At 39.5% G+C, this 21,329-nt stretch overlaps 1 pseudogene; it reads right to left on the reverse strand.

Annotated features, from left to right (window-relative positions):
* Window positions 1-17,095: 17,095 nt before the first annotated feature.
* On the reverse strand, window positions 17,096-20,632 carry LOC148755735 (large ribosomal subunit protein eL28 pseudogene; annotated as a pseudogene).
* Window positions 20,633-21,329: the final 697 nt, after the last annotated feature.

A 21,329-nucleotide genomic window follows, 5' to 3' on the forward strand; every position in this document is an offset into this window, starting at 1 on the left:
ACATTTAGACTTAGTGGTGTCAGTAAGATATTGACATAAAGTAAATTAGAATTTTCCTGTGTTTCCCCACTGTTTTTTAGGCCATTCAGTACATTCTTCAATCAACAGCACTGTCCCTGCGTTTCTCTCCTCGGGAAGCTGCCTAGGATTGGATAAGTTCAAGAAACCCGAGGGAGGCTGGTCCTGTGAAGTTTGCCTAGTGCAGAATAAAGCAAATGCAATTGAATGTGTAACCTGTAAAAGTGAAAAGCCAGGCACAAATTCTGAGTTTAAAGGTGAGGAGTTCGTAAAAAGCCTCCTGGTATTGCCATTTTAAAGTGACATGTTTGCAAAAAGCTTCAGTTTTAAAATTATTCATTCTCTATTGAAATGTTATGTAAAATGGGGTATTGTCCTCGTCTTTTAGTTCATACTTACCTCTGAGTTACTGTGAATTTGGATTATTTATTTGGTTGTCAGCAGTGATGTATCTTTTCTGCAGCTAGATAAAGAACTATTGTGTCTCGTGTTACTGAGTGTGAGATAGTTTTAGCTTTTTAATTTTAACTTTTAACAATCCTTTGGCATCTAGATGGATTTCCTTTCTTTTATGGGACTGAAATTTATACCCCTAGAACTTTATTATAAGTAATCTAGACTTGGGCTTTAATTCCCCAGAGTATGTTCCAGAATAATATTTTTCTTATTATTTTGTTACATAAACATAGGAAGAACTTCTGAGAGTAATTTATGCTAATGTATGTGGAACCAGAATTTTCGAGTCTTCTTATTCGTATATGAATTTTTCCATATTTCATATGAGAGACATTGCAGTGAAAACTTTTGAGAAAGACTTTAGGAAGATTGCTGTTTCCAGTCTCCTTTAGTTCCTTCCTTAGCGGTTACATCATGGTCCCGTTCCCATATTCTCTACCTGTAGCACAGTAATTGCCCTGCATTTAAACATTTGAGGCAGAGGTGATAACTAATTATTGTCTTTGACACCTCTGCTTTTAGCTTTTAGCTTTCTGTGAATTATCACCTGAGATATTTTAGAGTCCAGGAGGATTGTCATTAGTTCCTGAAAATCTGATGCCGGTTTTCAATTAATTTTCTTAGGGTAAGAAAGTAGGGTGTGTAATCATTAAAGAGGGATTTCTGAAGATGAGGGCTTGGAAAGCTTGTCTGTCATTTGTCTTTATTTATACACAGGTTAGCAGAGCTCAGGGTAAATATCGTGGACCCTTTAGCAATTCCTGTTTTGAGTCACTCAGTCAGGTGCTTCATTTCTATTCAGTCAGCTACAGAGAAGCATTATGAAACCAAGATTTTGGTCTCGTTACTATAGTGTGAAGTATGATAAAAAAATATGGTGAATGTTGACATTAAGAAAAATTATTATAGTAAAACACACATTGCCATTAATCCCCCTCAAATTCCTCCCCCTCACTTTGAACACATTTATCCCATCGTTCTTGTGGTAGTTCTGGAAGTCGCCTTTCGTGAGTGTCTTTAGTTGCTCTGTCATGGCTTCCTAGATGTCTTGAATCAATTCAAAACATTTACTTTTCATATTCATTTTGAATTTGGGGAAGAGCCAGGAGTCTCACCGTGCCAGATCCCCTTAAGAAGGTGGATGAGGACACACCATAATGTTTTCATTGGACAGAAATTGCCGTACCAGAAGCGATGTATGACATGGAGCCTTTCTATTGTGATCAACAAATACAGCGAATGCTGCTGTCGAGGGCCATCCAACAGAAAGGCAGGGATCTTTAATATGGGAAGCAGCACGTCAAACCTTAGTAACAGTGTGTGACAAGTTTCAACTTGTTCAGTGCAGTTAGTCAGGTGTGAGCTACAGGTGAGAGAAGGTGTATTTTAAAATGTGTCGTAAATCATCCTCCATCATGATAATGCTCTGTGTCACACATCGCTTCTGGTATATGGCAATTTTTGTCAAAACATTATGGTTTGGGCTCATCCACCTTATTTATCAGATCTGGAATGATGTGACTTCTGGCTCTTCCCCACAGTCAAAATGATTTAGGATATCGAGGCAGGCATGACAGTGCAACTAGACATCATAAGCAAATATGCTCTTACTCTGTATATTGTTATTTCCCTCTACCTTGTGAGTGAAGGTTGTGTACGTTGTTGCCTTTCTGTCCCTTGGTTTTATCATGGATTACCGTGGACACATATTCTTCAGTCTTCACTTATGGCTACCTGGATGGTATATGGCATTTTCCATGTCTCCCAGTTTATCTTTAAAGTAAAGACTCAATGGTAGAATTGCTGGGTCAAAGGATATGTATGCCTTTAATTTTTTATATATATTGACAAAATGCCGTCTGTCATTTTATGCTAATTCCTCAAAGTAGGACTTTTCAAAGTTATTCCTCTGCCCCTTTGCTTTATAAGGTTTAACATTTGTTTGTGAGGATATCATTAATTCCATGTCTTTCATGTGTTTGAAGGCTTTGGCACATCTTTCTCGTCTTCAAACCCAGCAGCCCCATCCTTCCAGCGTCCTGTCTCATCGTCTTCATCTACGTCTTCACAGATTTTAACAAGCACTAGATATGTTCAAATTGGAGGGCCAGAAGGCTTGAAAATAACCGTGTCATCAGATTCTGGGTCTTTAAAACGCAAGAATGATGACATTAAATTTTCTAAGGCAAAAAGACGTTACAAATTTAGAGTTTCATCTGATTCTAAACCTGAAGAAGCTAAAAAAGACAGTAAGATGGGCAGACAGATTATACGGTTGGTGAGAGTTCCAGCAATTAATAACAAGACTGTGGGTTCAAGTCCAACTGGGATGGTGGGCTGTACCCCTCCAACTTAGAATAAAAGCGAGAAATGGACCCAGAGCTGAGCTGTGTACTCCACAGACAACAACTTGGAGCTCATCAGCCTTGGGAAGAGACGTGCTTGCCATATATATCCCATTAAAAAATAAAATTTAAATAAAAAGTATTTTAAAAAAAGCAAGAATGATTATTTTCAGTTTGGACTTTCTTCTGGTTTAAGGCATCCAATTTCTTTGGCTCCATTTCAGTTTAGGCTGTCTAATCTTGGACAGCAAGAAAAGGAGGAGGAAGGACCCACAGCTTGGAGGAAGGACCAAGTAGCAGAAAAACCATAGCTGATGATCAGATTAGTGAACAGGAAGTTTGCAGAACACACTGCAAAAGTACAGAGAGGTTGATCTAAGCTAGATCCACAAGTTCCATTGGGCTAAGAGTGTTTAGAAGATGAGAGCACTATGGAGGAAATGTCACAGAAGTGACAGCAGAAAATTTTCTAGAGGTACAGAAAGACATTGGTCTTAAACATAGAAGTAGTGCAGTCATTGCTAAAGATTACTGAAATTTTAGGGCACCAAAGCCAAAATCGGAACGCTTTCAGAGAGAGAAGAGCTGTTGGCCACACATGAACAGTGATTAGATTACATCCCGACTTTTAGTTTGCAACATCAAATGCTCAAAACAGTAGAGCAGTGTCCTCAAAATGAAAATGGCTTTGAAGCTAGAATTCTATCACTAGCCAAATTTCATCCATCAAAAGTAAAGGCAACATATAGGTATTTCCGTCAAACAAGTTGAATACCCATGAACACTTTGGAATTAAAAATTGTAAACAAATGAAACATATACCTGACAAAAGGGAAATATGAATTTAGGAAATAGGGATGAGTAGTTTTTGTCTAAAACTACTAAATAGAGAATCAAAAGATGAACACCCATGAGGAGTTTTGAGTAATAAATTGGTGTTGGAGTTATTTACCATGTGGTACAATGTACATTTTTGTTCAAGTTTAATATAATTAACTGTCGGAAGCAGTTTTTCTAACCTCAGCAAAAATGTTACCTTTCATTTTTCCGAGAGTTCTTTCTGAGATGTAAGTCTAAGGAACAAGACACTGGGGTTTATTTTATTAGACATTTGACCTCATTATGCGGTATATTCATGATTACATTAGCTGATTTTTGCAATGTGTTAACTTTCTGATAAGAGGTCAGCTGTTTTCTCAGATATATTCCCTTCACATACCAATTTTGACTAGGAAGGTTGGGTCTTGTTAACAGAAGGTTTTGTTTATATGGAGTTTGTTTTATTAAGCAGTGGTAGAGAGAATTGTATTCCTAAAATTCCTAGAATCATCATTCAAAGCTGGTGGCATTTGTTCCACAAGGTAAGAGTCTGAAACAAAGCTTGGAATTTACTTCTGAGTTTGTGGAGAGTTTCTGAGCATTATCTCATTTTAGCTGTCATGGAGATTCAAGTGTTTCTTTGGGCTTCTAGGGATTTCGATTATCAGACCCTGGACCTTCATCATCACCTGTAAGTCCATCATTTGGTGTGAACCAGATCCCAACGTTTGGACAAAGTCAAGGTGCCAGCCAGACGAATCCCCCAGGCTTTCGATTTCTATTATCTGGAGCATTGTTTTCTGCTGGTTCTCAGCCCATACCACCTGCTATTGGGGGAACATCAAGCAGTGGCCACCCTCCTGTGTTAGGACAACAGCCTGGTCAGCCTGCATTTGGCTGTGGAACAGCTCCTGATTCCAGTGAGTGTGTAGTAGTGATGTGGTTTGTATCCGTACTCAGGTATGTGTGCCTCGTGTACAATTTTATTCTAGAACTTTGAGACCATTCACATCTTTCTGTTTTTAAATTGTCACTTGTACTTGGCAAAATGGAGACGTGTGTGTTTAGTCTTGCGTATAAACCACAAGCTCAACTTTGACACAATTTTTAGCATTTTTAAGGTATTAAGGCATTTGATTAAAATGCAGTTACTTCTTAACTCTAATTTAGGTCCTAGATTCATTTAATTCCACTTTTCTACACCCGACTTTGGGGCGCTCTGGCCTAGATTTCAACTATAGTGTTTTCTGATCATCTGTGATTGGATTAACCTCTGGAATTTACTCCCCTGTCTACTTCTCGTGCTGGGACAGTTCAACCGCGTTGTCTCATGACACTTTATATGTGATGCGCTCGCCTCTTCACTTGTGTCATTCAATCTGAGGTGCATCTCGTATACACAGCACATGCATGGTCATTTCCAGGGAAGGTTTCATGCAGAGGTAGACAAATTGCTTTGGTAAAGGCTGTGGTGCATATTAATGGTGATACCTGTACCTGTATGCTATCTGCCAGAGAGATTGCCATGATAGTCAGCTACTAAATCATCAATGAAAAAGGCAAACTTAGCCTCAAAAAAAAAAAAAAAGGAGTTAGGTTTGAGTTTCTCCTGTTTCTCTGGTCAAATTTTAGAGTTACTAAAGATTCACCTCTGGAAATGGCTCTGTGCTGTTTTTGTAATACTGTTATATAATTATTTGGTACAGATATATGGTGACATGGATGCTAAAAAAACATGATATGAGCATCCTGGGACGTATATGTATAGTTATGTGTCTGCAATGACAAGCTCTCGAGTTATTAGCCTAGACCCCTGTCTAAATAAATGGGCCGAGGCATAGTTCTAATTCCTACTGGACATCTCCGTGAGAACGAGATTTCAGAATCTTCATTCTGAATTATCTTTCTTTTTTCACCTGACACCCTTCCTCCCCTAATAAGAAGAAACAAGGAAGCACTGATGTATGCAGAAAAGCAAAATTAATTCTGAGGCGAACGGAGAATAACACTTGGAGTAAGGCAGTAGATTGTGCGACACAAGCAAAGTTAGCTCATACATGTGCTAATGAATTTTGAATTTATCCTGTGAAAGATGTATTTTGATAAATCACTTGATGGCTTTTTGAAGGATAGATTTGTTTATTTTTCAAATTTGAACAAAATGCGATTTTACTCTTATGCCTAAGGAATATAGTGAATTCTGTATATAAATAACCACTTCTGAGCACTCTGCTCCTGAGTGCTGCCATTTCTTCCCTAAAATTAAGCATCGCTAGTTTGATCCAGCACCCCAAGGACAGCTGTGGAAGGGGGTGGGAGTGCCAGCAGTTAGCAAAACAAAGAGCTGACTGAACTGGAAAGCAGCTCAGTGGAGGATAAGGTCATCCTTACCCATAACTGTTTTTGACAACCAAACACCCGTTTGTTAAAAAGGCTTTAGCTTCCTCTGCACTGATCTTCAAGGAGAATCTGCATCGCTGGCCAACATCAGCTTTTCGGTCCCTCTTCTAACAAGTCCAGGAAGGACTCGGGCCAGAAGTCCACAGGATCATTCTTCATCCTGGGACTGTGCTCCTGAACCTAAATGTGCACTGAATTCCCTGGGGGTTTCTGTGAGGGAGGTGCCTCTTCACATTTCCACTCCCAGGTTCACTGCACCCACACCTAAGATTTCACTTCACTTCGGGTAAAATGGGTGTGGTTAGGCAGAGGCATAACCACCCCCTCATTTCATTGCCTGAGCTATTGAGAACCCAACAAACAGGAAGAGAACCTGGTTTTTGCTTTGGGAAGTCTCCAGAATAGTGTGATCCTTTCTAAAGAGTGAAATTTATAATAGAGAAATATTTGTTGTATGAGAGTAAGGTGGGATTCTGGTGATTTTTTTAAAAATTGTTTTAGTATATTTGTTATTTTTGTTTTAATAAGTTGTTTTGATACTGTTATAGTGTGAAGAACATTTTAAGTAGTAAAGTTTGACTTTTGTTCTCACCTGACATGACTTAGCATGTGGGGCAGAAATAATAAGTATTTTCATTAACTTTGGGTCTTGCTGTGCTTTACTTTTCCTAGAAGCTTCACCTGGGGGCCAGCTTTCTCCCTTGTACAGTGTCATTTTCAGGACTGGATTCCATAATAAACCAGATCCTGTGAGTCCCTTTAGGTAGAGCCCCAGGGTGGGGTCCCCTCAGTCATTCTGAGGGTGGTCTCTGTGAGTGGGGAGGGGAGGTAGGGCCAGGAGCTTGAACTCACTGGCGTCTGCATTCCAAGGGAGCAGGATCACGACCCTTCCGTGAAAGGCAGCCAGCACTTCGTCCGCAGGACCCAGCATCTTTGTGCCAGGTCACCCTGAGACAGCAGCAGCCTCATCTTTCAAACATGCTGTGTCCCAGCGGGACCTCAGACCAGTGTGCAGATGCCATGTGCTTCCTGGGCTTCCTCTTTTCCCCTCCTGAGCGGAAGTAGCAAGGTGCATTGTCACCTGGGTAAATCTACAGCTTATGATTTTTCCAGAAAGCCTCTGAACTGAAAATCCCGGATTAATGAAGTGGAGGTATTTTTCTTTTCCCTTAAAATACACAACATTGTGTAGTAAACCTCCAAAAATTCAAATACACTGATACAGTTTTAATCAGTTCTTACTGTAGACTCTGGAGTTGGTACCTAAGTTTGTGTTTTTAATAAATAATATATATTATGTATATGAAATTTGTGTCTATATTACATCTGTTCGGAGACAGACAAGACTGCGCATTAAAATGCAGATAATAGTGCTTCGTAGAAATTCATAAGGTAATAGGCTTTGTTACAGAGCAACTTGGGCGATCTCATGTGCATGTTGCAGGAGCAAACACAAATGCTTTTATGGCCTGAGAATGAGGTTGCAAATCCTTCTTTGCAGAAGAGGTTACAGATGCTGCTCTGTGTAACCAGAGATCCTACATAGGACTGAACGATTTTGCTGTCCACTCGTGTTTTATGTGTACATGTACTTTGACTGCAAGTTTGGTGTCATACTCCTCTTGTCCACCTGGCCAAGCGCTGCCATTCTGTCCTGTTTCCTAAGCACACTGAAAAATCTCACAGCTGTGTTCTTTGGTTTTCTACTTGGCTTGCCACCTGCTGGCTTGCCATTGGATTATTACGCCTGACAGTGACTGGGGCTCTGCCTCCAGCATTTCTGGCGCTTGGTTCAACCCAGGAGTCAGATAGAGTGGGGAGAGCAGTATTACTGTAAAAACACAAGACATACCAAGACTTGGATTGGGGTGCGGAGGGGATGTGGATTTCTGTCTTTCTGTGGGTTTGTTTTGCATTGATAGGTTTTGCTGCGGTCTGGTTTTGCTGTGGTCTGGTTTTGTTGTTGCTAGTGTACTGAATTCTGGAAAATGCTGAAGAGATGGAGTGAGGTATACCGTTCACGGGTGCCGACTGCACTGTGTTTGCAGGAGATGATTGAATACAGATGACCCTGTTGTCCATCTCTTCATTTGTAAAATTCTCCCAGTAATGGAGACATTGTGGGATCACGTGTGCAGAAATCGCTACAGAGGAACTTTATGTACCTAATCCAGAGATGCCTGTGAAGTTGGTCTGGATGTACAGCAATAAATGTGTTGTGAGAGTGAGAGCATGCGTGTAGCCTGCTGGACCTTTTCTCTTTAATGGTTAGCATTAGTAAGTGAGTAGGATAAGGAGATTTTAATGAGAAGCTGCTGTTCATGATTTTTGTGTGTAGTGAGCTGACTGTAGTATGTTACTACTGTCTGTTTAAAAAAAGAAAAACTGTAATTTATATCCACTTTGAATCTTATTTTGTTTACTTGGTGTGTGTGTGTGTGTGTGTGTGTGTGTGTGTGTGTGTGTGTGTGTGTTAGAATGCAGACAGTCTAATTGGGATTTTAAAAAAGAAATTGTATGTCTTTACTGATTCTGCCATTAGTTTGAGATCTAATTTTCCACAGCTGTATGTCCCATGTCCCTGCCGCTTAATAATAGTAACAGCCAACATTCATTGAGGGTTTAGTGTATACTGATCACTGTTCCCAACATTTGATATTTATTATCTCAATTCATCCTTTCTGCAACAGATGCCATAGATACTATTGTTATTGAGTGTGTGATGAATGGAAAACTGGGGTAGAGAGCTTAGTGACTGGGAGAGGGTGGTAGAGCCAGGATTGCACTCCCGCTTTCATCGATCCATCTTCTCTTTGTTCTGTCTGGTGACATGTCACAGAGCAGCAAGCCTCTGGAAGGGAGGACTGGACATCTGCAGAGAGCGGCAGGGCTGTGGTGAGTGTCAGAAGTTCCAGACTGACCAATACTGGGGGGCGGCATCTGTGGCATGTAGGACAGGGTGTGTGATACATGGAACGATGCTGAAATGAAGCTTTAGAGCAAGTAGCAGAGCCGGCACTGCCACCCATGAAATAGTAGCTAAAGTTAGCTTAATATGAAAGATGTATCTAAAAATGGTATTTCAGAGTGTTTTCATAAAAATCTCAGTTGTGTACAGTAGCATTTCTGAAGTGATCAAGAATTAGGTGTAATCTTTCCTGGACAGAAGAGTGTCTTACGTAGACTGCCAGGGGAAAGTAGGGAGGGGAAATAAGCCGAAAACTTATTTGAATTTTATTGAATGGGGGTTGATGTAGACAGCAGCTATGTATCAATAATGTTTAATTTAACTATGACAACTATAAAATGAATGAATTATGATTGCCTTTATTAGTGTGAGAACAATAGTATTTGGTCATTGACATTGTCATTTGTCATTGTGACTATGGGAGATTAAAGTAGTTTGGGGCATCTTTTATGGGATAGTTCCATATAGGCCAGTGTTCAACAGTTAATTTCTAAAGTACATTATTGTCAGTATTTATAGGTATTTGGACACACTTTTTCTCCTAGCAATAACATAGCCTCGTGTTTCTAGGGCATCACCTTATGGGCAGATGAACTTTATAAAAATACCATTAGGATCAGGTAAAGTCCAGATGCTATCTTCTATTAAACTATCCTGCTCTAGCAATACTTATGTATAAAATTACAATATTCCAGCTTTAGAAATATATTGGGGCAAAAACCCACTAACTGCATGATTAAGCTTTATTTTCAAAAAGCAAAGCTTTCCTTAGTGGAATTAAAAAGCCGTAAGAGGAGATGTGATTGGGTAGTTCTTGCTCTCTTGTTTTCTGGAACAAGAGCTAAAGACAGACAAGGATGCTACAGGTTCACAGTCACAGTGAGAACGTTTGGTATTCAGCCTTGAACTTGTTACAGTGACACTAGCACAAGTGTCTTTCTGTGATGTGAGCCTACCTCCTAAATTGAAACATAACCAGAAGGCAATCTGTAATATAGAGCGATTTGTTTCAGACTTTCTCCTCGCCTAGAGGACAGGCAGTCTGTCCCAATGCCCAGCAGCATGCCAGCAGGCAGCTGGGGGTTCCTACAGCTTCCTGCTGCTGGGGGGCCTGGACTGGAGAACAATCCACCAGAATGTGAGAACAGCAGGACACAAACTCTGCCCTTTAACACATTATGAACTGGAGCTGACAGGAGTGAAAAGGAATCCCAAAGTACTGGTGTTTATAACTTGAAACAGTGATTTGGGGCCATCATGTCCTAATTATCTGCCTGGCTGAGGTCAGGGTCCAAAGCAAAACGAAGTGGAACCTGAGAGAATATAGGAATCCAATTTGTAAACAGTATGGTCAAAAGGAAAGCCACAATGTCATGGGAGAAGAAGGAGATAATCATAAAGTGAAACTGGGATTATCAGAATGTGTGAGTTACAGCCAAATAATCAAACTGCACTAATGTTCCTGATGGAGGCAAATGATCAGAAGCAATTAATTCTTTAATTCTGTCTCTCTTTGGAGTTATATTTTCACATTTGACCCATTCCAGATTTACTTTATCAGAGAGACAAATCCATGAGTATATTTGACGGCTTTGCTCAAAACAGGAAATTCAAACACATCAATACTTATTAAGCCAACCAATATTAGAGATTGTCTTTAGAAAGAAAACTGTCAACAAGAGTTTAAGAATGAAGCATGTCTCTTTTTTTGCTAAAGATCTTGACAATATTTTCTTAAATTGTGATACCCAACCAATTGTTTGGAAATAAGCACAGCACGTTCAAGTCTGCTGAAACTTGTAAAATGAAACTTTAAATCCCAAACAGGATAACGGGAAAACGAAATAAAGGGATTTTGAAAAGAATAGTTTAAAATGGAAAACGGGTTAACAACAAAAATTAAAACTAGGCTGACAAAAAGGGTGCAGGTATGTAGAAAAGCACTCTTCGATAGTTTCTCCCATTTTAAAATTTGAGTCAGGTAAATATTCAGTTAACTCAAAGTCAACATTGGGATTCTATGCCCCCAGTCTGTCCCTTGACTCTCTCACGTCCCCGGATGGGTCTGGAAGGAGCCTTTGGTGGTCCTGCCAGCCAGATAGGCACCTGTGATCTCTCGGACTCTGCTGTCTCCTGTTGATCCCTGGTTGAGAAGTAGCTTTTCTCATCTAATTTTGGGGCACAGACTTCTGCCCCGGCTTCACCCACCACTGATGTCAGTAATGGTGTGTCCCTTCAGAACTTTTAGCAGGGCAACTGCTCCAGGAAACCTGGCAAACTTCCTCTGCTGACTGGGTCTCACTGCTGGCCCTCCACTGGTACTTGTGAGGCTCTGCTCGGCCTGCCTGTGGCTCCTGTCTCTGGGCTGTCCCCTGCCATGACACTCCTGTAACCACGCCCATACATGGCGAACCCTGGGCAGTCAAAGTGACTCTTCATTCTGTGCGCTCTTCTAAATTATTCATGGGTTCTTCCAGGAACTCTTCCATGCCACAAGAAGGACCTTTTCAATGCTCCCTGGAGCCCATCTCTAGTCCCCCGATCCTACCAAAGCAAGCCTGGTAGGGCGCCAATGGGGAGAAGCAGAGCATCAGCCTAGGCAGACTCAGATTCTCTCTCAAGCTGTCTTAGCTTTTAAACTAATGTCTTATTCATCACCCAAGACCAAGACATGGGGACTGATCGTCTCTTACAGATCAGGAACAATCCTTGACACCGGTAAGAAACTCTGAACCTCAGTGTCTCTTCTCTCATTCCCTTTCCTGATTCCTCCCTTGTCCTTCCATTGCCATCTCACAGGAACCACCTTTATATCATAGAGCCATTGACTCCACACTGTGGCTTATAACACAATGACCTCTAGGCTTTGCTGTGAACACGTAAATGAAGGCTTTTAGAATTAAGAAAACTCTTCTCATTCAACAAAACACGGCTCTCGACATTACTTACTACTTTGATGAGGACTGAAAGCCAACCTGTGTTCAAGACAGCACCAACCACCCCTTGAAGGCATAAGGTATGCCAGTGGCACAGAGAGGACAATGAGAGGGTAACATGATTTCTAGGAAGGAAAGACACATCTTTTTAATATTAACTAATATCCCCATTGCGTTGTTATGTGTTTATTAAGTGTAAAAGGCTTTATATTGTTTGTCTCCCAAAATAATTTCAACAACCTAGTTAGATAGATACTGACATTACACCCATTTTGTAGTTGGGGAAACTGAGTCTTAAAGAAGTTAAGGATTTCTGAGGGTCACAAAGGCCAGAAAATGGTGGAGCTGAGCTTCAAATCCAGGAAGACTGTCTCAGTCACACTTTTTCAGTCTCAAAATCTTATTCAGAAGAACTGTATAGTGGTTGCCACCACTGTTCTTGACTCTTAGCTGTTTGTATTTCCAGCAGAGAAGGGAAAAGTGTAGGCAATGGCATTCTTCCTTTCTCTTAGCTCAGATACTTTGCTTTCTGTACCTACTTCATTTGGTGGTCTTCAGCCATTAAGGATATGAAATGTAGCTCTTAACTAAATGTTGGGGCATCCCTGACACAGACTCTGTAAAGAGATAGATAGACCATTCTTTTTCAAGATTATTGAAACAATACAGTTATTCCAATTAAAAATGAGGTAAGAATAATGGGGACCGTAACTCCCGACTCATAAGTGTGAGCTGTGCAATGACTTTATTCTAAAGAGTATGGGAAGGGGGAGAAAAGAGAAACTTTGTAGAGGAGAACACTGAGAAATACCACATCCAGATGATCAAGGTCAACATCAACAATGAGGCTAGTTTCGGGGCCAACAGACAAGGTGGGAAAGCAGAGTAATGAGTTGGAGACTTAGTGTGCCATTTTACAAGGCTAGGGGAGTACAAGGTGCCTCAGATTAAGATGTAGACACATCTGGCTAGTCTCATTAGGATGGCAAGAGGTGGGATCTCTTGGAAAATGATGAGAATAAAGAGGAAGGTGTTATGGTGATTGAAATTGATAATATATGGAAAGTGTAGGGTATGTGTGTTTGGTAAAAGAAGGCATGAGGAATGCAAATGCATTTTTATTAAAGGAAAAGAAAGTAATTTTGTCCTAAAGTAAAATGATTGCTCCAGAATAAGAGAGGAAAAAGCTGAAGGATTTATGAAAGTTGTAGAAGGTTTGTGGAAGTTACAGAACGTTTATGGAAAAGGAATCTTGAAAAAGAAATCTTATGTACGGTTAAACTAACCAAGATTGTGAGGGATTTATTTAACTTTTACTATCAAAAACACATTGATGCACAATTAGAATTTGTTTTTCTATTCGTAATTCTTTGAGAAACCTCCACACTGCCTTCCATAACGGCTGCACCAGTCTGCATTCCCACCAACAGTGTATGAGGGTTCCTTTTTCTCCACAGCCTCTCCAACATTTGTTATTGTTTGTCTTGTTGATGATAGCCATTCTGACTGGGGTGAGGTGATATCTCATTGTCATATGACCCAGCAATCCCTCTTCTGGGTATCTACCCAAAAAATCTGAAAACATTTAGAGATAAAGACACATGTGCTCCAATGTTCATTGCAGCTTTGTTTACGGTGGCCAAGACATGGAAACAACCAAAATGTCCTTCGATAGATGAATGGATAAAGAAGTTGTGGTATATATACACAATGGAATACTATTCGGCAGTAAGAAAAGATGATATAGGAACATTTGTGACAACATGGATGGATCTTGAGAGAGTAATGCTGAGCGAAACAAGTCAGACAGAAAAAGCAGAGAACCATGTGATTTCACTGATATGTGGTATATAAACCAAAAACAACAAAAGAACAAGACAAACAAATGAGAAACAGAAACTCATAGACACAGACAATAGTTTAGTGGTTGCCAGAGGGTAACGGGGGTGGGGGGTGGGGGGTGGGAGATGAGGGTAAGGGGGATCGAATATATGGTGATGGAAGGAGAACTGACTCTGGGTGGTGAACACACAATGGGATTTATAGATGATGTAATACAGAATTGTACACCTGAAATCTATGTAATTTTACTAACAATTGTCACCCCAATAAATTTAATTAAAAAAAAAAAAAAAAAAGAATTTGTTTTTCTCTCTGTTAAAAGAACAAAATTTTTCTGTATTTTGCTATGCTCTTAATAAGAAATTTTAAAGGAAAACAAATATTTTGTGTTTTATTAAGATGATTTCCTGTGCTCTCCTTCATAAGGTCTTTGATTACTTAGGTAAACCAAATCTCCTTAATAATAAAAGAGGTAAATTTTGCTTCCAGCTATTATTTAACTTTCTATTTTTTTCCTGCGATGATTAAATGAATAGTTAAGTATTGTTGCACAGTGACCTATGATCCTATTTGACCCAGTGTTCTAAAACATATGATATATTTGAGAATTTCAAATTTTAAATAGAATCTTAACCTTAATGTGAAAATAACTTGAGACATTTCCCTAAGGAATCTCTCTTTACAACAGAGGGAAATTAAATTAATTAGGCCTATTTGATATGCTAGAATTGCTATTTGATAGGCTAGAATTAAGGTTTGAAAAGTGAATTTAATCCAATTGCCCTTTCTCAAGAATAAATATGTGCTAGTGATGAACGGTATGGATTTTCATTGGGTAGAAGCATTCCTATGTTAAAGCGCTATAGTCACAACAACCACTAAAATACTTCTAGAAAGGATTTTCCAATTTGGAGAACCCCCACAGAGCTGCATAGTGATGGGGGAACCCACTCTACAGGACAAACGCTATACCAGGTATGTGAAATTCGTCCAATATTACAACATGTCCATTATGCTTATTATCTCCATTCTTCTGGAATTGTAGAACAAATGAATGAAATAAGCAAAACTCAGTTAACAAAATTAATTGAATCTTTTTATCTGCCTTGGCCTAAAGCCCTTTCCTTAGTGTTACTTAAGATCTACTCCCTTTGGTAAACATGGATTTTTTCCTCTTGAAATCATTACTCAGAGACCTGTGGTAAACTAGAATTGGAAGTATTAATAGATGAAATCCAGGCACAAGCCAAATAATTAAATGCAGTGCCAGCTGACAACGTCATAGTTCTTTAATACCTTCAGCTGCCGGCCCTCAGGTATTGCCTCTCATTTCAGATCTGTTCTTCAAATTGACCTTAACATCTTATGTGTTATTATAGAAAATTTTGCTGTTATAAATCTTTGTTTGTTTTGCATAGCTTGACGTTAAAACGACACTACTCTAATAACGGTTGCTCAACATTTTGAAAAGATTACTAAGGCCTATGAGTCTCAGCTCAGCTGGGTCATTTAAGTTTTGGTTCACAGTGCTTTTATTTGTCATTTGTTTCTAATTAAATTTCATTTGTGACTTCCTCATTGACACGTGAGTTTTTTAGAGGTATATTTTTTGACATTACATAGGAGATCTTGTAACAGTTTCTGTTGAAGGTAAAATCATGTTTAGATTGAAATTGTGGCATGCACTAATACTGATTTTCTTCATATCTATTGGTATTTTCCTTTGCTGGCCTATTTAGTGTTGGGGGTCTTTGTTTTTCTATTTCTTCATCTCCTCTTTTCCTATTTAGCACCTTTGTCATTGGAACTCTGACTGAACAGAGTCATGATTGGTTTGGCAGTTTGGACTTTCTACCATAGGGCCCTCTTGTGATATTTATGTGGAGGCCTTGGCTCAGTTACTGGTCTTGAGGGTCTTTTTTTCCCCTTAGTTTGTACTTGTTGCCGGCCTGGAGAGTTGCAAAGAAAGGACTGTATCAATGTGTTGTAACACCTTGAATGCTATTCATTATAACTTGCATAAAATTTTGTAGTTTTATCAAATCACTTTTCTTTTGTCATTAAAGGTCTTTATGTTCATATGTTTACATTTGTGAAATGGGTTATTTGTCTTACCTTGTTTACGTAAGGAAATTAGTATCAACTGATGTAACATGAGTTTGTACTTTAGACAGGTTTTTATGTTTCTCCCTGAAATGTGCGGCCCTGCCTTTTTAAAGTTTATTTCTTTAGGAGAAAAACATCAGCTTGGTTTGGTGTGAGCCTGGTGCAGATTTGTAAATTTTGCTTATTTTCCTTCAGTTTCAATTTTTAAAAATATAACTATTTAACTGAATCTCAGGTTGACACCTGTAGCTCAATGTTAGCCATTTCACTAATTTAATTTGTGTTTATTCTGATTTTGCTGAGTTGAGACATTTGGGGCGTGGTGGTGGTGCTTAACTGTTTCTTGATTATTTTGCTCTTACTATCAGGTATAGTAACTGTCAGGAACTTTATGACCCTCTACACCGCCCCCCCCCCCCATCTTACCTCCTCTCTTATCTAGGTCCCCTCCCTTCCTCTGTGGGGATTGTTAGTCACTAAACATTGTCATTTTGCCTCTACTGTGATGTCAATCTCATTTCTATAATGAAAATGTTCATTGATAGTGTTAATTGGATAAAAATAACCTTTTAGATAGTTCATCAAAAAAAGGGTTTATTCAGGTGGTGGCCAGTTAGCTCAGTTGTTTAGAGCATGGTGCGAATAGCACCAAGTTTGCCGATTTGATCCTCATATGGACCACTGTGAGCTGTGCCAGCCTTAAAAAAAAGAGTTCACTGGGGATAAGAAAACAAAACCAGCACAGCAGTGTGGGAACACACACTTTCGGGCCATTATCCACGTGCAAAACAAGCGCTCTCTCAAGATGGTTCCCTTATAACACCCCCTACAGGAAGTTAGAACCATAAAGTTTTACAGGAAGTTGGGACTAGAGAGTAACAGGAAGCCCAGCTCCAGCCATAGACCTCCCAAGCCCTGGTCAGTTTCCTTAAACGGCCCAGTTGGCTTTTACCAATAGAGAATAAGTGAGTGGTATATGATGAGACTGGTATTCGGGAGATTTAAATGCTTGATATTATCAGGTCAGGTACAGCCCTGCCACTTAGTGGCGTGGATGACCTTGGTAAAAGTAACCTTTTTATACATCAACTTCTTCCCTTCCTTCCTTCCTTCCTTCCTTCCTTCCTTCCTTCCTTCCTTCCTTCCTTCCTTCCGAGAAAGTCAGCTGATGCTTTATGGTGTATTGCTTGTGGTCAGGAAGGTGCTCAGGAGCCCTGGGTGGGGCGAGCCTGCTTCCTCTTCAGTGTCCCTGGCTCCTGGCTGCGCAGGATGGCACTGGCGCTGTGGGTGTCGGCCATGCGCAGACCTCGGCAGTACTTGTCTTGGGGATCATGTTCTGGATGCTGCTGAGGGGGGCCCGAGCCTTCGTGTTGATGTTTGTCCTCATGTAGGAGGTGGATGGCTTTCACTGGCTAGATCTCCACTTCATGACGACCACCACACCTCTGCGGTTGGCCCCTCGCTCCAGGTCCATATTCTTGCGGTGAATCAGCCCATTACAGCGGAAGGAGTTGCAGGCTTTCACATTATTGGGCTCAGTGCTGTATGTAGGCTTGTTCCTTCTGATCAGGATGCTAGAGCAGTTGCGCACAGCCTTCTGTTGCAGATGCATGAACAAGGTGCCAGCGCCTCTCCTTGCAGCAGCGGGAGACAGAAAGGGCAATTTTCTTCTTTTTAACATGGAGATATGAATACTAAGTATATTTAGCTTGTGTCTGTAGGATGTCTGCTGTTTAAGCTACAGGATATTAGGCCATATATCTCCATGCCTCAGTTTCCTCTTGCACAGCAATGGTGTCTACCTCATGTGAGATAACCCAAGTAAAGGTATTATAAAGTTAACATATAGTAAGTCCCAAATTTTTGGTGGTTGAGGTTTCTGTAAGCACCCAATTATAGACTTTCTTTTTGCCAGCTTAGTGGGACCCACTTCTGATCAACCAAGTCAAAATTTAGGAGAGCATGGTGGAATCAAATTTAGGGTTGTTTCAAGGTCAATATATAAGGAAACAGTATGTCCAAGCTTAAGGAGTAGGCGTGAGAACGAGGTTATTCAGTTGATGTGTCTAGGTGTTATAAGGTTCTAAAGGGAAGAAAATAAGACTAGTCATTGGAGAGGGGAAGAAACATCCCTACAGAAATAACCAAATATGTCTTTTGGTGTTTTTCTTCCCTCACAGATTTGATTATAAAATTCACACAGAAGAAATGTTGAAAGAAGTGTGCAGTGGACAAACATATTACCAGCACCCAGATACTGATATTTTGTTGTGTTTGCTTTACCAAATGAATATCCATCCCATTATATTTTGGGTGTATTACAAACTAAACTTAAGGTATGAACACACTTCACCCCCAAATACTCAGCATGCATTGTTTGAACTAGAATTAAATATGTATTGTATGTTTAATTTAGCAAGAATTTACATGTAGTGAATTGTAAAATTCTTAGGTGTACCACTGAATGAATTGGACAGGTGTTTACACCTGTGTAATTCACAGCCTACCGAGGTGTGGAACATTTTCAGTCCTGCAGAAAATTCACTCATGCTTTTTCCCAGTCAATAATACTCATTGTCTCCCCCCCCATGGCAATCAGTGTTCTCATTTATCCCTGCATCTATTAGTTTTGCTTGTTGTAAATGATCATATCAGTTACTCAGTGGGTAGTGTTTTCTACCCTGCTCTTATGAAAAGCTGCTGTGAACATTCCTGTATCTCTTTATAGACATATGTTTATTTCTCTTGGGTAAATACCTACAAGTGGACTTGCGAGTAATAGTTTGAAGGTGTGTGAACCTTTCCGTCACTCTACATCCTTACCAGTAGTTGGTTGCACTCTTTTAAATTGTAGCCATTCTGCTTTGTGTATGCTGCTGTGTCGTTGTAATTTTACTGTGCATTTCCCTCATGACTAGTAATGTGTTCTTGTTTATGTGCTTCTTGGCCACGTGCATGTCTTGCTTTGTGAGGTCTCGCTTCAGAACATTTGCCATTTAATAACTTGAATTGTTTTTTTATTATAGAATTATAGGATCTCTTTATACATTCTGGACACAAGTACTTTGTCTGATACAGGCTTTACAAATATTTTTCTCCCAGTCTGGCTTTACTTTCATTTTCTTAATATTATCTCTTGATCAGCAGATGTTGTACATTTTATGAAGTCCCTATTTCATGTATTTTCTGCATTATTTCTACTGTTGTTTGTATTCTATGAAAACTTTGCCTCTTCCCAGGCTGCAAAGAAATTCTCCAGCGTTATCTTCTAGAAGATTTTAGGGATGGTTTTATGTTTTCTCTAAATTCCTTTGACTTCTCATGTGATCTGTGTGTGATTGTGATTCCTACTTAATCATGACTTTAATATTTTAAAACACCTCGAGACTCCTTTTATAGCCCAGTGTATGATGTGCTTGATGAGTTTTGAAGAAGTTATATTGTGTAGTTATTGGGTATTTTGACCTCTAGAAGTCAGATAAATGACTGATAGTATTTCTTACACTGTCTTTGTTCTTGCTGATGTTTTGTTTGTTTTTTTTTCTTTGTGGGTGGTGACTGGTTAATCTTTTAAAATTGAGTGATAGGAGTTAATATTATCAGCTTTCCATTTGGTGAATTTGTCTTTTTCCCTTAATTATGTCAAGTTTTCTTCATGTATTTTGAGACCCTCATGACAGCATGCACCTTACATTTATTATGGCTCCTCGATGATGTGGCCCTGTTATTATTACTGACTGTATTTTTTTTAAGTGTTTTGAAATAATACGTTTTCTTGTAATCTACTTCATCTGGTATTCATATAGCCTTCCATTCTATTACTAGAATAACGCTTCTTACGGCAGGTTCTATGTTTTTCATCCATTTACTTTCAACCTGTGTGTTTATATTTAAAATAAGTCTCTTGGAGACAGCACATATGTGTCTCTTTCCTTCTTATCTTTCTGCCTGTTTATTGGAATGTGTGTAATTAATGAAATTATTTATATGGTTGGATAAATACCTACCTGTTAAAAATTGTTTTAATTACTTTTTGACTTCTTATCTCAATCTTTGTGGTTCCTCTTGGGATTGCTATACATGTCCTTAACTCTTTTACATTCTACTTTGTGTTTATCTTGTACCACTTCCTGTACAAATTTAAGAATCTTGCACTTTTATAGTTTGATGTACTACCCCCTTTCCTTGGTTGTGCCGTACTTGTCATTTCTATTTCATTGAGATAGATAGACTATAATCCCACAGCATATAATCTTTGCTGTATGAAGTTATGTGTATTTTAAATAAATTTAGAGAAAAGCAATGTGGGTTTTTTTAATGTCTTCTCACATAAGTCTTCTTCTTTTTTTTTTGTTTTTTTTGAAATCTCCATTTCTATTTGGTCTCATTTCCCTTCAGCCTGAAGACCTCGTAGAGCAGGTTTCATGGAAACAGATTCTCTTAGATTTCTTTTATCTGAAACTGTCTTTATTTTCCTTTTTTGAGGGGAGGTTGACTTTACTGAGGTGTGGTTTATGTATAATAAACTGCATCCATTTGATGTTATTCAGATTGCTTTGGTGGCAGTGAACTTACCTGAACTCAAACCCTGTCTCCTCTGTGGTGGGCAGCAGCCGAGACTCTTTAGTCTGAGTTGGCTGTTGGGTGTCCGTCCATCTTCCACTCATGTAGTTACAGGTCTGCCAGGTATTTGGGCAGCTGCCATGCAGATCGGGACTCCCCTTCTGTGGCTCTTCAGTCATGCATCTCCTGTCATTTTCTAGCTGCTGTGGTCACTTAGTGTGTCCTCTGATTCTTCAACACATTTGCTGTTTTTCTGTGCATTTCAAGTGTCCAGTGGCCCCAACTCATAAAGAGAATAGGAAGCTCACTCAATGCTTTTCTTTTCTACCAGATGGTTCCCCTCCAGTTTCTTCTTGTTGTGAATTATACTTTAACATTTTCAGATGTTTGTTTTCAATATTTTGGCCAGAGTTTGTAATTATTATGTCAGAGTGTTGGGCAGATACCAGCTACTCTACCAATAGCAGAACTGGAACTTGTTTTGTTTGTTCTTAATCTGGGTCATGTGAGACTTGGGGTGGCCTTTGCTGTATTGGGTTAAAAACCAAGGCAGTTAACCAAACTCATGAAAAAAGACATTTATTAAATGTTTGATTTATATGCCATGACCCCATATCACTTTATGTTCCATGTTAATACCACCACTTGGTCTATTATTTTTCCCCTCATTTTCATCAACTAGGAGATTGGTACTTAGGGCTGTTAGGGTCCAAGTCGCATGGCTGGCTGGTGGCACAGCTGGGATTCAAATCTTGCTTGGTTTTTTGATTCAAGAGTCACATTGTAAATTAATACTGCAGGATGCTACTTTCGCCCTGTCTAAATCAGTTATTTCTCCAGGGAATTCTGCTTCCTTGTCATGGAGGTACTCCTCAG

The sequence above is a fragment of the Rhinolophus sinicus genome, chromosome 14 (assembly GCF_057876585.1).
Source record: "Rhinolophus sinicus isolate RSI-liver-muscle chromosome 14, RSI-T2T, whole genome shotgun sequence".
Taxonomy (NCBI): domain Eukaryota; kingdom Metazoa; phylum Chordata; class Mammalia; order Chiroptera; family Rhinolophidae; genus Rhinolophus; species Rhinolophus sinicus.